Source organism: Glandiceps talaboti, chromosome 15, assembly GCF_964340395.1.
Source record: "Glandiceps talaboti chromosome 15, keGlaTala1.1, whole genome shotgun sequence".
Taxonomy (NCBI): Eukaryota; Metazoa; Hemichordata; class Enteropneusta; family Spengelidae; genus Glandiceps; species Glandiceps talaboti.
This window is the reverse complement of record NC_135563.1, coordinates 5,628,017-5,645,158: the sequence shown is the minus strand read 5'-3', so window position 1 is coordinate 5,645,158 and position 17,142 is coordinate 5,628,017.

The window sequence follows — 17,142 nt, the reverse complement described above, 5'->3', positions numbered from 1 at the left end:
ACATGATGAAGAAGATAATTTCTTGAACAGCACCGTGTGCAAAATATATCCATTCAAACTTACGATTTAACTGATAGCTATGTCAAAATCACTGGCTTTAACTTGGTTTTCGTACAATGTATGACAACAAATTTGAGTTGAAACGCTATCTACTATTTATTTTGCAAAGTATCCTACAATGTCTGTTAACTTGGCAGTTCAACTGATAGACTTCGATTTAGGCATCCTCTTCAGGGACTCGTCGTAAGTCTCCCCGGGACTCTGAATCTGGTTTATCTCGTCATGCTAGATGAACTGCAAACGCAGGTGTCTTAAAAAAGTAATCGTTTCGTGGTCGTCTTCTTTGAAGAAGGTATATATTTGTTGTGGTTGGCCTGAACTCGTCCAATCCCAGTAGGGTTACCACTTTGACAGCCCATATGCATTTTCAAATTGATATGTTTATTAAAAATACCCCTATGATGAATTTTGCAATAAGCGATTTCTTCCCCTCACAATCGCTTCTGTTTAATTACAGTCCGCCACTAGGGATGGTATATTGATTGATAGCTTCGCTTCATCGGATAAATTATGGCTTCCATTAGCAGAAGCTAGAATTATAATGGCGTGAATTACCATTGACACCAAATTTTTACGACTCGGAAGTTACGATGTAGAAATAAGCTACAAAGGGAATGTGCGTTGATGGTATCACCGACGTCAAACTAACTTATTTTATTAACATAATTATATTGCTGGAAGTGATTCGGCATACCAATTCACCTCCATTATAGTACAGACCTACAGGCATTTGCTAACCGTGAAATGTTTCTGAATGTAATAAATAATCGTTTATATTGATGTCCCTGGTGATATTATCTGTAAGAATCGCATAATGCACATCTCCTGTCTGGCTAACACGTAGTATGACTCGTGATGCTTAGCAATAAATTTTGACGATCTTACGTTGTATTTGAAATATAATGTATATTCTGTGTCAGGGTATTATGAGGTACTTATTATTCTGACTCTCTCAGATATATTTTGAAAACATAAATCTATATGATATATTGTTATATATTTTCTACTAGAACATTCAATCACGAACGCGTCCCTCATAAGGCATAAAAAAAAATTGTGTGGTTCCGATTACGCTCAATTTTAGAATAGGGCGGGTAGGTAGATTTTATATATATATCTTTATTTTTATACGTGAGTGTCTAGTTCAGGAAGTTTTGTTGTCCGTTGTTTTCCATATCGCCTCAGTGTTTATTAATTAATTATTGGTGTCTTCTCATTAGATGTACTGCCATTACAGATTGGAAGAATAGTTTAATATTGTCTTTTTAAGTAGATGTCTGATCAGTTTCCGTATTTACTATTTCTTGTGAGACTTTTCCCTATTTTATTATTTTTTTCTCGAATACGTAAAAAAAAGTTAGGACCGGCGTGAAAAACTAGGTAGGGTCGGGTAACCGGAACCAAACAATATTTTTCTTAGTCCTACGCCTGGCTCCGTTTCCCATCTTACTGTACGGACAATGTCTTCGAAGCAATCACATCATTACAATCAAGTTATATTCAATTTGCAGCACTTCTTCCGTTATCAAGTTATCAAATTCATGTTCACAGCCTGTGAATTCGTAAATTTAACCATTGACCATGAGAGATATGATGAATATGCTAGTAAATTATCTAGCATCATGCGTGCCATGATTTACAATTTACGCGATAAGTTTTGGTGCCCGTTCACATCTAATTGATACAGTGCACAAATCTCCGGGGATTTTGTTAAGCATCACTTCACCGTGTACATCGATGTATTAGTTCTCATTGGAACGTCTCCCAACGGGCACAACTCGTTTCCCCGAAGTAACTAAAAGCGTTATCGAATGTTTTCCACGCGGATTACTTCTGGAAAAAGGTTTGCTACAAAGTAGAAGGCAATGGAATGATAAATTGTATACAACTCTATATGATATAACTTGATTATTTTTTTTAATCTTTGGTACCTACTTATAGCTTGATTGTGCTCGCCTCCATACATACTAAGTCGAACTACACGTTCCCTGTCTCATGTTTGGTGGACCCCCTCCTTTTTAAAAATAGAATATCCCGTGGTGTTTAATCTATACCAATGTTTCAATTTTTAAAACATGGAACCTTAAGGGGATTGCTTATTTCGAGAAATGTTTCATTTTCACTTGCGTAACTCTTACTCATGCATTGCCGTGTTTTAATTTTTAGACAACGCATCATTAGTGATGGTCAATTGTGAGCAGACCTTGATGTATGATCTTTACTTACAAAAACACTGCAAAAATTAATCAGTTCTGACAGCCAAAGAACGTGACGAGGCAGAGCGCACAGACTCGTTCAATGCGAACTACTACAGATGCATGGGTTGCTGAAAGATGTTCAGAACTGTCATTTGATGTAGGCTTATGCACATCACGTGTGTCTGACACAACTTATTGACAGTTACATATTCAGACAGAGACACTAGTAGACACTGCGACACCTTCGAAAAACTTTCAATTATCCAAACCATGTGAAAGTATTGTCCTGAACACAGAAAGCTCTCCATTGAATTCGTCGTGGCTTGAAAAAAAGGAGATTCATCACTCGCGCGATATAACCGGGTAATAGCAACACTACAATGAGCATGCGCAACTGTTACAAGTTTAGGCCCTCCAAGTATCGTATTCAGAAATACATAACTGTCTTCTCCCGGCATGACATGATAAAACTTTTTAACTACTTTTACCAGCAAGAAAACTTTCATGTGACAAGCTGTCTATCAATTGTCGGATGTCAGGAAATGTATATACAAGACGTGCTAGTTCAATAAAGTTTGTTCACATTGGTCTCTGACCTTTACATTTGAGAGACTGGGGAAGAGATGAAAAAAAATTAAAGCGAACATTTCCTAGTATCCCATCGTCTTCGATTTAAAGCAGATTTGCTATTTTCCATTTTCAACAAAACCCACCTACTTCGTCTGTTGGAAAATTTAATAACCCAAAGTTTTTTTTCCAGATGAACAGTGGATGTTTTCGTTATTTATGAAAAAGATTCGATATGTCAGGTTTAATGAAATTCAGCTTGGGATTGTTTGCGAAATAAAGCCTGTTAGCATTTCCATGGACTCCTAAATTGATCTGAGATCGATTAATCGGAAATAAACGTCAGTAAAGGAAAATGACTGGCGCTTTATTTCCGGTGAACAAGCAGTGTTATCGGATCTACGCAGGTGGGGGGTCAGGGGGATGTTTTGATGAACGGCAAGATAAATGAGGATGAAAGAAAATCGGGGTTTCAACTGCACGTGGTGATGAATGACTGATGTACTATCTAAAGTAAAGTGAGAAACAATTAAGCTTCACTTTCGAACTTTAGAAGGCAATCTCCTGCCTTTCATCTAATTTAATGCCTTTTTACCAATGAAATCTGCCAACTTGGGAAGGTTTAATAGAACGACGAGGCAGGCAGGTGAAATTGATTTTGTTATTTTACGAAAATCCATTATAGTGTTCTACGAAGTTTAGCAATGGCACATTTTGTCATCCGATAATAGTCAAGAAATGAAAACACACAATATTGACACGTAAAAATGATGCTTTATCGAAACCCAAGTATTGACGGAATCGATTCATTCACGTCGTCAAAGTAAGTGTATTTACGTGCACTTTATATCTAATGCTGTAAGCATTAAATTCAGCGCTGAAGTTTTTATACATTTGCGATCAAGTCGCATCGATCCAGCAAATGTATTCCAGACAACATGGCGTTTACCCACGAGGAAAGTTCAGCTAGGTTCTTTACGTCCCTAGGGTACTAAGAACACAATATTCTGCCATGTTTTCAGCTAATTACTGTCAGGATAGGTGACATGTATGTAAATTGAGTGATTTTTGTCATGTTTTAAGATGTCGTATATCTTCCATCAATCAAAAAAGAATATTCTTAACGTCAAATTAATTTTAATCAGTAAGAAAATAAACCTCCGTACGTTTGAATGAAGAAGGCCAAATAAAAAAATGCGTGTTTCCGTTAACCTAACCGACCCTAGTTTAAACCTTCGACCCTAAACATTTTTAACATTAAAAAAAAAAGATAAGAAAATTCTTTTTCTTCTTGGCTTTCATGCACGTCTGTTTTCTTTCCCCAGCGATGTCTGTACATATGTCATCAAACTATTACAGATGCGGTATTTCTCATTTCTGACCCACATCTTGTTCGTTTTTGGGATCGAAGAAATATTTTTCAAAAACAAAAAAACAAAGGTAAAATGAAATAAAATGAAATCCACACCTACCTACCCTATTTTCTGAGGCCATGTTATCGGACACACACAATTATTTTCTTCCCCGCCTAACCACAATCAGTTTGTCTAGTATTTGACATTTGTCAAACACAATATTTAGTGGTATAAAGATTGCGATTCAGGAGAACCAGTCTCAACTGAGTAAAGACTAAGTATTTAACCTGAAATTCATCTCAGGAATAAAATCTTTCAACTTTTGCTGTTACTTTGTTCAAGAAAAATCCAACCTATTCTCAGTTGAAAATGAGAGAGAGAGAGAGAGAGAGAGAGAGAGAGAGAGAGAGAGAGAGAGAGAGAGAGAGAGAGAGAGAGAGAGAGAGAGAGAGAGAGAGAGAGAGAGAGAGAGACAGACAGACAGACAGACAGACAGACAGACAGACAGACAGACAGACAGAGAGAAAGGTCAGCGTACATTTTTTTCAAATAGAGGTCAATGTTATCAAAAAACCAATATGGCCACCCGATACTATATAGAAAAATAACAGATCGTCGACCTCTTCGAAAGCAAGACGGTGGACCCTCACATTTCTTGTACTATATTTTCAAAATGACCAACAGAAAGCTTCCATATTGGAAAGTTTGGAGAGAATTTAACAATTTTGAATGTTCACTGAAATTCGTCATCGAGGCCTAGGCGCAATCTACCTTAAAAGTACTAACAGGCTTATGATTCATCACTAATGATGTATTTGAGCACTAAGTGAACAGCTTACAGTGGATTTCAATAGTTTGGATAGAAATATGTTCACGTTGACGCTTACATTTAACGTCCATTCATTCCTTATTACCGAGTGCAAGGACGCCAGTATCAGTATCAAGGTGGTGTGTTGTACTATGCATACATTACAGCAATCATATAATTATGTAAATTAACTGGTCTAAATATACCAAGGGAATGATACATATAAGTAAACATTTTGTGGGTACAAATAAAAAGAAACGCCTAAGCTCTGTCGGATATCATTTGCACTACCTTCTTGTTCATTTTAGTAGGGAAACAGATGCGAAATAAATGGTCATGCTCACGTGAATTACAAATGACATTCACCGACAGCGTTTGCTCTTCGGTCAACCATTGTACAGATAAAGGTGTACCATCAAAGGATACGAAATATTATGTCTTGAAAGAAAGAATATGAGTAGATATGTACAAAGGTGTATATTTCTCATAAAGTACAAACAAATAAACAAACAAACAGACAAACAAACAAACAAACAAAACAAACATGTTCTTTCATATGCAATTTGAGCTTATTAAAACAAGATTAGCTCATACACGCTGATTGAATTGAAAAGTGTTCATATCTCTTATATGTAATTAAACTTGTCCTCGTAAAGAGTTTGATAAATATATCGGCTTAATTTTATCAAAGTATTTCCTATAGTAAATAGGAGTGAAATTTCATTTCACTTTGTACCTAATTTTTTACGACTATGCAAGCAGTGAAATAAAAACTCAAATCATATGCAAATTAATACAATTAATATGCATTTCCAGATAATTATAAACATGGTTTATAGATTGAGTTACTCCCATGCCTTCGTAATTTATACTACCAATAATTGTTAATTGATATGCAAATTCTTTAAGCCAAATATGTAAGTGGGTCATTACTCTGCCAAAGCTGTGTGCTTTCACAAATTTCATCTCCAAGGAAAGTAATATGATAATAGAAGAATAAAATGCAAAGTTAATGAAGTAAGTTCCTTAACCTTAACCTGAACAGAATGGATTCATGAATTATTTTTCTGCTCAACTAGTCATGTCATCACTGGGTTTACGCTTAGTAGACAATTGTTCGTCATGATGCAAGAGAGCTTTAAAAGAAACCAAAAATAATTATATAAATTAAGGAAGTTGATACATACAAAGAATACCATAGTGAACTGATCATATACTAGCCTACACAATCAGTATTCCTGTACCTAAGTTCATATACTCTTGCAAAGGTTTGTCATGATACCAAGGAAAGGGTTAGAATGCGATCATTGATATGCAAATTAAACTCATTGATATGCATGATACACACACAGAGTGACCCGGACATCAATACTATTCGATACAATTTAAAACTTGGTTAAGATGAAACCTGCGGTTATAACGATCCTGAAGACGCAATCAGATGAATTAACTTTCCATAGTGTCTCCTTGGAGACCATTTACATGTAATGAAGATGTCTCGTGTTTACATTTGCATGTTTATTGGCGAACACCACACCACGCTATATATTTAATTTGGAATATAGTTATTTGTTGACGTGGCAACGTATCACTTTTGTTGTCATGCTCTCTGTGTAACTGCATTACGTAAGGTTATTGCATTCTTGATAGTCTTTGCGTTAAAACGTATGTAACAAAGTAGAGCACTAAAAGTCAACATGTTGGAGTCGAGTAGCTCTGTTCAGAGAGCACCGTAGTTAATTCAAAATCTTTGGACTGAACATTGAAATGTCCCTATATGCATGAAAACTGGAAGATACACTATTCTAGGCATTGTGACTGTTAGGTATATGTTTAGAAAATCGTATGTGTTTCTAGTAGAGGCTACTTGGCACACTATTCTTAGGACGTGACTTAATGCATACATAATGTTTACGATGCTTGTGTTTGTACATATAGAACATGTCTATTTGTAGCATCTTACATGTAAAAGGATTCTCTTGTATCGTGTCTTATAAAAATACCCGCCAGTAAATGTATATTTATTTTCACTAATGCCTGTAGCCGTCGCTGCTATTACTCATACAAGACATGGCGAGTCCGTATTCACAAGACTATTCCTGGCTACATGAGCTAATTCAACACTTGGGACGGCTCGCTAGTACATTTCTTTGTATTAGACAAATACAATGACGTGGATGGTTCGTGAGGACAGGCAATTACATTTACGTACAAGTTGGCTGTATATCTTCTTTCACGAGACTAATTATGGCGGTACGTGCAGACATTGCGTGCTACAGTAAAAGTAATAGCATTGACAATTACCTCGTTTTTTTTGCTGTGGCACAGACAAGGGCTCAATAAACACTTCGACGCATGATATCACACGGAGTAGAAATTCCACTACTCAAAACATTAGCTTCATGAAAATTTAATAGACAGTCCAGACTTGGTTTATACCGAAAGACGTGACGCCCTGGCATCATCAAACCAACAAAACCAACTAATCACCTAACCAATCAACAAGACAAACAAAAAGACAGACAAAAACAAACAAACAAACATACATACATACATACATACATACATACATACATACATACATACATACATACATAAAAACAAACAAACAAACAATCTATCTAACAATCAATATAGCTCTAACAATCAATATAGCTATATGATGAACTGAATTTGAGGGAAAAAATTGACACGTGCAACTAGTAGGAGTCATACATGTATGTATGTATGTATGTATGTATGTATGTATGTATGTATGTATGTATGTGTGCATGATAGCTCTTTAATTGAACTATATACGGCATAAATTGAATCGACAATAGAAATGTCATTCTAAGATAGTAATTCTATTGTTGTTTCTTCTTTCTAGATTGTTGATAATCATGTCATAACTACCATGTCTCAGAAAGTAATTTTATAAATAATTCAAGGTGTAATTCGCGACTTTTTAACTTTCATACTTGCCATTACAAGCACACCAATTTGACATACATAGACATGCGCAGGACGCGGCTTTCCCTTTGTGAACCCACAGATTAAATGCAATATCGTTAGTAAAACAGTGATGCTATATATAAGTACTGTATTATTGATGCTCGACCTGTAAGCGTCCTTGGTTTTGAGGTATATTAAGTATTTAAAATGAAGCCTTGATGAAACAAATTTCATTTTACATTTGATATAGCACATGTTAGTTTATGATTGCTTTGCAAATGATACAGTCCTAGAAAATGGGCCACCCAATCCCACACTTGGATTACGACCATTCCTCCTCCACCCCCCTCTCTCTCTCTCTCTCTCTCTCTCTCTCTCTCTCTCTCTCTCTCTCTCTCTCTCTTTCACACACACACACACACACACACACACACACACACACTCACTCACTCACTCACTCACTCTCGCGTTTATCCATCCATCCATCCTGTCTGTCTGTCTGTCTGTCTGTCTGTCTGTCTGATGGTCTCGCAGTCTGTTAGTCTATCTCTCTGTGTGATTGTCTGTCTCATTCTTTCTCCCAAAACGTCTTGTCTATACTTCATGTGTGTGTGTACTACAATTATAAATATATGAACACACAGTCTGAAGTACTCTTTTATATATAGCACTTTGAATATTGAATTAATACGAAGACTAACAAGTTTTCGTAGAACACACAGTCCACTGTATTTACGAAACATTTAGTCAATGAGAAACAGCGACATCGACACGCACACATAGACATATACACACATACACAGACACAGACACAGACACAGACACAGACACACACGGAACAGAGATAAAGACAAGGATATTCTAGATCTGTTCACAATGACCTTACATTCACGGGGCACCGGTCTTCAACTGAATGAAGTCGTTTGTGTGTTTTTTTCAGGATGGGTGCTTCATACCATCCTGTTCGGTCTTCTTTGATGTTCGACAGATTCCTAATGGCAATTTTCATCTGACGCTCCCTAGTTTTCATATCCGTCATTCTCCTGACATTTCCTTAGCAGACCCACTTTCGATATTTGAAACTTTTCAATTACACTAATAAGATCGAGATGAAACAAGACAAACAAATTAAAACAAATCTACCGCCATCGCCCACTTTCCGAACTCTTAACGACGCCAACACGATATGTTTTTTTGCTGACGCATGTATGTATGTATGTATGTATGTATGTATGTATGTATGTATGTATGTATGTATGTATGGATGGATGGATGGATGGATGGATGGATGGATGGACGGACGGACGGATGTGTGTGTGTGTGTATGTATGTATGTATGTATGTATGTATGTATGTATGTATACATACATACATACATACATACATACATACATACATACAGTAATGAATAATCTGATTTATCTTCTCACTTATCTGTAGTAGGTGGTATGGTAGACATTCTTCCCAAGGCCGATGAAATGTTTAACTGTGAAGCCAGATTGTGAACTGCATGATGGTGACAGTTATATGAAACACTTGGCATTTATCCTAAATTGCTGTAACTAGTCTTGGATCTAACCAATTATCTCCTTACGTCCTGAAAGGTACCTACATTACTAATATAACAGGCAATGTTTCAATTTCAGTTGACAGATTGGTTCATTATTACTTTCTTTCCCCGTCTCTACAAATACTTTATACTCGACATTTGATATACATTAGTCACATAATGACTAACTTTTAAGTAATTCTAATATCCTTTTGAGATATATTAGAGTGAATTGTTACACAGGTATAGAATATTTCATTAGAAATATACAATTCTGACCTTCAGAGTGAAATGTTGAGTTGTAATAATACTTTAACGTCATAATTATTGATCCATTCTGTCAAATTCGGACTTAAATGTCATTTTTGAAGCTTTCAAATAGTTTTCCTTTCCCATGTTCAAAAACTTACTTTAGTACACAATAATTGGAATGGCATAGATTCGATGTCTGCAGCTAAAGTACCGCGCTATTTACTGCAGCTTTTGAGTTTAAATATATTATACATAATTGTACACATATGATGTCAGTCTGGTTATCTAGATGATAATTTCAGATTGTATGAACTGTAATGACCTTCTCTGTTATTTGTACAATAATAGAGGATTGTCGTCCTCTGAGACTTACGATTCGAATCTTTTGAGAAGGGATGTGCCTTCATTTTCCATTCCATGCGAGTAATTTCATATCGAGATAATGATAGCTATATGTACTTTCATTGGCACTGTGATATAAGATATCCTATGCATGTATTCTCGTTAAGCTTGATGGGTATCACACACTCTGATAATATTAGTTGATGGACATAGTCAACATGATTTTTTTCAACGTCTTTTTTTCACCTTTTCATCACTAAATGTACTGACTCAACAGTATTCAGCTTCCACAGAAGGGTGTAGGAGAGGTAATGTAGTTAAATATTTACAGCTATAAGGCTTTGACATTCATATGTCTGTCTGTCTGTCTGTCTGTCTGTCTGTCTGTTTGTATTTATGACCCGGTAACGTAATAACAATTGATTAATTATTGTTATCATGGTTTTCTCTTAAAACGATAAAATATACTCAAAAAAATTATCCCAGAAGTAACCATTTTGAGTTTGTAAAAAGTATTTATACCACCCCGTGTTGTCTTTTTTGAGAACTACCAATACTTTGCCTTTTTTCAATGAAGCGTGGTAGGTTTTACTGAGATTGAGAGATGATGGCGTGGCTGTCGGTCTCACCTGAATGGTTTACACAGTGATGACTAAACTCAACCATTCATCATTACCTACCATGGCATTCTTGCTAATTCATCTATACTGCTATACAAAGTTCAATTATGCACTATTTATCACCGTGTCTGTACAGTTACATGATTTGACGATTTGGTTGATATCAACTGACATGACATGACATCACATCACATCGCATGGCATGGCATGACATCACATGACATAACATGATAACACATCACATCAAACCCCTCGCCTCACATCAGATCACATCACATCAGATCACACAACAATCACGTCACATCACATCACATCACATCACATCACATCACAGCACCTCACCTCACCCCACATCACATCACATCACAGCACGTCAGATCGCACCACCTCACAGCACATCACATGACATCAAACCACCTCACCCCACATCACATCACATCATGTCACATCACATCACGTCAGATCACATCACATCACATCACATCACGCCACTTCACTTCACATAGCATCGCATCGCATCTCATCGCATCATATCATATCATATCATATAGCATCGTGTCGCAGCACTACGTCATATCACATCACATCACATCACATCACACAAATTAAATGATATAACATAATATGACATGACATGACATGACATGGCATCACGTCACATACGTGACCGAACAGTATGTGAACTGAATGCCTCCCGTAAGGTCAATAACATGAACTATTCTGACTCTTTGCTCCTGTTCATGTGCGCATATATAGTTGTACAGAAAATGACCAGTTCATTGCATTGCATGCATATTGCGCCCACTCGTGTCAGAACTCTCTCATGATAGCAACAGCATTGTGAGATACATATAAATGCCATTGATATCCATGGCACACCAACCAAATGCAATTGATATGTGCACCATGGCATAATCAATCAATATAAGTACTGAGCTATGTGGGATTACCACTAATACATTGACAGCTTTTGCCCAGTTATTGGAAAACATTAGTTACTTATGAGATTAAACCTTAACTTGTAAATATTTTAAAACTATATTGCAAAGCTTAACTGTGTAAACAATTTGTACATTAAGCAATATCTTTTAATCTGATAGTAACTGTATGTATTAAAATAGAAGCAAACAAATTATAAGATATGAAAATTAGGCTAGCTGATTTCGCAATAAATAGTCCTCCAAAAAATGAATTTGTCATAGAGCCTGAAAACCAAACTATCCTATTTATAATAGGAAGTATATGTGTCCACGGAGATTGATGAAACCCCCTGTAATTGGAAAATATGCAAATTAGTCCATAATGTGCAAGTTACACTTTGCGACTCACATGTCATGACCTTATCAAGGTATCCGCCAAGTTCATTATAAATGACATACTTTATCATAATAAATGTCCTCAATTATGCACATAGTGCTGATCACTGCTTTAATACAATGTAACGTAAAACGTGTGGTGAACGGTGTTTCATTTGAGGGAGATATTGAACACAGACAGGCAGACAGACAGACAGACAGACAGAAAGACAGACAGACAGACAGACCGATATTGCTACTCAACGTCTTCCCTGAAGAAGGACAAGTGATTTCTTCGAAACATGTCTGTTTCTCAATCAAAAGTGGAAATAGAGAACTTGATGTGTATGAATCTTAGTGCTTCCGTTATGAATATGCATAGTATTATCTTCCATAACGGAGATAAACGGTGTGGCTGTCAGTCCAATAAAAGAACAAGAGAAAGTAAATGTGTGTACTTGTTGATGATGTTTTAAATCAAAAGCGCATATTTAACAGTGTTGATCCTAGCGATGCCTTGGAATTGTCAATTGAACTTGATGCCTGAAGGATACTAGCAGTGAACCATTGGAGATTCGAAAACGATTTGCCGAGATGTGCGCTTGTGACATCGACATCTTACCATCAGTCATGTTGTGTTTTCTTGACTTCGTCATAGAGGGCGTTTATTTTTGTTGGATTGAATGGAAGTCAAGAAATGTAGGGTCAGACGGGTCATAGGAATCAGACAAAGAGTGAAGCTACCCTAACATAAAAAATGCATTAACATGAATTTGCTTCGAACAACTCCCTGTTAAACCCACTCTTAGTAACACAAATCTCCCGTAATTATCAGCCTCAAACTTTACAACTGAAATAAAAACAATAATTTCAGAAATATCAAAAGTGATCCAAATAAAACTTGCCGTAAAGATGCCATTCAGATAATTATATTCCTTAGGGGTTTGAAAAGATGTTATCACGCTGGACTAATAAAACTTATATTGATACATAAAAACAATACAATAGCAACGTCTGACTAAGAAATGAGAATACGAGTAAATGTACACGCCTTATAGATATAAAACTCTGTACTATGCTGTGTACATATATGAAAACTAACGAATACATGTTAAACATTTCACTGACTAAGGACATGCAAAAATGTCTGACAGTTTTATCTCATATCAGTTTGGAGACCACTATATAATCTAGTACCGAAGGTAATTGTTCGAAAATGTCAATAACCTTCCAATTCCTTCGTTACTTGTAGACTCATTTTATATGCTAAAAACTTAATTACAAGATTACCATTACAAGATTAAATGAAACTTTCTAAGTTGAAGAATGATAAACGCAAATGAAATTATTGAAACATCGATTAATATTTCATGCACTATCAAGTTTGAAATCTATGCTATTAAAAATCTGTGACATGACGAAAATTGATATAAATCACACCACTCTTGTGATATCCCAAGACGATAACCTTGGTGCAAACAATCAGGCTCTGCTTAGTACTGTACGACGACCTAACATTCATGTTTTGATGACCTCTACCTGGTGTCAGGTCAAATTAATCTCACTGGTTAATGACGTATGTCGACAGACCCCAACTTTGACTTCTCACTCCCGAGGTTAGTGAGATCTTCGTGAAAGGCCATTCTGACATGACCCGTTGCACCATTACTCATATTAGAGACGGCAGGATCTCAGTACTGCGGAGGCACAATTTATCGGGGTTATTAATTTTCAGCACGTTTTTTTTCCTTCACATATAGCCCAGCGACTTGTATGCACAAAACTCATTTCCAGATGGTATGTGCTGTAGTAATAGCGCGCGCTTGCAATACAACTGTTAATGACGTCACTCTTAGACAACAAACTGAGTTCTGAGTTAACTAAAATCGTACGAACTTCTGATCACTCCATGAATAATGAAGACATAAGGATAATCATCCGTGGACCCTTGAGGGTAAACTTAACAACTCGTTCCCTTAATCTAAGGGTCTGGTCACCTTCTCCAGCCGGGGGGGGGGGGGTGTCGGTAGATTTATCTTTGGTGGCCGACAAAACGTCACTGAAGACCTTATCTGTAAAACCGAAAACAGGCTGACCCCCTATAACTTAATTCTAAAACACGATGACCCCTTCCCCCATATATCATATTCACATGACAGGTAATTTTTGATCGTGACTGAAATACTTTATAAGATCCCGGAATAGCACTACCATATAATTATTGACTACATAGGGTATATATATATATTCCAAAGGGATCTTTACAGTGAAAGGTAGGGGGAAGCTTGAGAAGGGAATATGTACATGTACACAACTCATTGAGGGTCCGAGAGGGTCTCCCCCTGAAAGCTCTGGAGGTTTATTACTCTTAAAGTCAATTTAGGCCCTTTCAGACCCTTTCAAGGATTAACCTCCAAGCTTTAGAAAACAGCACCATGAAGTATCAGAAACCTTTCTTATAATTTACATAGAGTTAAAATCTGTTCTTAGAAAGTTAAATGGAATCATTATACACATGTAGTAAAGGTCAGCACATCTAATAGTAGTATCATTGGTAGGGGAGATTGAGAGTTTAAGGCAATTTTAGACTACCTTGGCAAACATTTCACATCTTTAAAAGACAATGTAATCTCATATTAGCATAGGGTGAAAATATTTAGAAACGTTTAATACCATTATGACAGTAAAATAATTGGTGCATCTAATTGTTGGTTGAATGCATGAGTGACCTCTGGGGGTGAGGGAGTCCTTGGGGGATTTCTCCCTGGCAAATCTGGAGTTTTTTATGTCTATAGTAAGGCAATTTTTAGGTTATTAATAGCCTTTGAGGTACTATTTCCAGGCTTTGAAAAGCTAACGTAAATATAAGTTTTAAATGAGTTTCACATGTCACATAAACATGGGCCCGTAACATTGGTATAGGAGCATTAATAGTGCATGTATAGTAAATTCATTGGTATGGTAGAGAACTTTAGGTGTTCATGATCATACCTAGTGTATTGCTGATAACATTAAATAGAAAGTGTATTACTGCCTTCTGACAAGTTAAAACTGAAGAGTAGAACCTTCAGTTCTCTTTTGCCCCAAAGTGCAATATAAGTGAAGCATTGATTGTGAAATAGTTAAGCATTTACATAACATGTTCTTTATCTAGTGTGGTAGCTAGGTAATACATGTATATGTATATGTGTAGTTATATTTGAACTCTCATGTGGAGCCCTAACATTAATGAATTGCTGTAAGAAACAGGGACAAGAACAAATATTTACATGTACCACATTTCAGACAAGGCTATATGCCATTGTAGAAAAGGACTTTTTCTGCCATCACAATCCAAAATATAATGACCACCTTATCTACAATTTTCAAAACAGCATGACCCCCCTACTGCCAATTTCAAGAACAGGATGACCCCTCTACCAATCCACCGCACCCCACCCCCACCCCCAGGCCGAAGAAACTTACCGGTTCAAAGTACAGTTTCACTATCGCGATAACACTCATCAAAAGATCCTTGTCAACCTTCCCCATCGCTCATACATATATCAATTATACCAAATCATTTCTACATGCTGCCGTATATCAGCCATTCATTAACTACACATGGTATGCTCTTTGATTTTGCTAATATACTTGGCAATATTGACTTTCAATCTCGTGACTATTCATGCAACCATGAATATATCATTAACGGGGTTTGTAAAGCGATAGCCATCCATCTTGGACTTGCATACAAAATGTATGAGTTTGCCTTTAAAATGACGTCGATATTGATTATGGTATTGAGACAGATCTAAACATTATAGAAAATGTCAAATTCTAAATATACGGGATAATAATAGGTTACAAATTGTGGAGACGAGGGAGGAAATTACAACTCATTATCAACGACATAATCTGTTCTAAATCAGTGATGAGACGAACTACCCGGATATACCTGTAGACTGTCTGCATTAGTGGGTACATGTTCTGCCTCTACATCATTCGGTTATATTATTGTCAAATTATTCAATGTTTTAAGGTCACAAAAACAGGTCAGGACATTCTGTCTAAAGTGGTGCGACGACGAGATTGTTTTTGAGTCTCAACAAACCTATAACTCAATGTACTATTTATGGCAGTTACTGTACTTTTTATTTAGTACTTTAGAGCAAGTGTGTATGTGGGGCAGGTGTCATTTGACTGTTTACGATTGGCTCTACAGTTGTCTTCACTGTAGGGAGGGTTATTTTTGTGTTTCCCCCAGATCTGCAGACTGCTTGGGCTGGACAAAGACGTAAAAAAGACCGACGCGAGGGTATTTAAGTGGTGAACGCGCTGATCAGAAACAATTCCTTTTTTTCTAGGCCTAATCACTGTGATTTTGTGTTGTATTGTATGTCCTGCCCAGTGTTCGGTGTTTGCCCTTCTACAGCACCAGTCGCACATATACAGAAAACCAATAATGACAGTGAGTGTAGATAATAACCAAATGAACATTTAACCTTCCGGACAGCATGTGGAATTCAAATTTAGTAGTACATGTATAAACCACGAAGGATGTAGTGAAAATGAAAGACATAGAGACATAACTATTCAGGTCAAAATGTGTACTTTTTGTCTATATCATTTATGGTTAGGCCTAAAATAAAATTGTTTGCTTCCGGTTACCCGACCCCATCTAGTTTTCACTGCCGACCCTAAACTTTTTTTTTACACATTCATTGCAAGAAAAAAATAATAAAATCGCAAACATTGTGAAGTCTCGTCATAAATAGCGGATGCGGAAACCGACATCAAATGAAAAACACAATATAAACGTGTTCTTCCAATCTGCAATGCCTGTACAACTGATGGGAAGAAACCATTAATACAGAGGCCATTTTGAAAACAACGGCGAAAACTTAACTACATGAACCAGACATTCACATGTGATAAAAATATATCCACAAAATAATCTACCCACCTATTCTAAACTTGAGCGTAATCGGAACCACACAATTTTTTTATTAGGCCGTAGAGCAAAATGTTACCATATTTTTAATCAGGAAGTTCTTTGTTGATAAATGTCAGCCTCTTACATTTTGGTTGATTTTATTACACTATGGTTACTGTTACCTTCTATGTTTTAACACACTAATGATATAACTTGTACCCGTTAATTTGTTGCAATGGGAATCAAA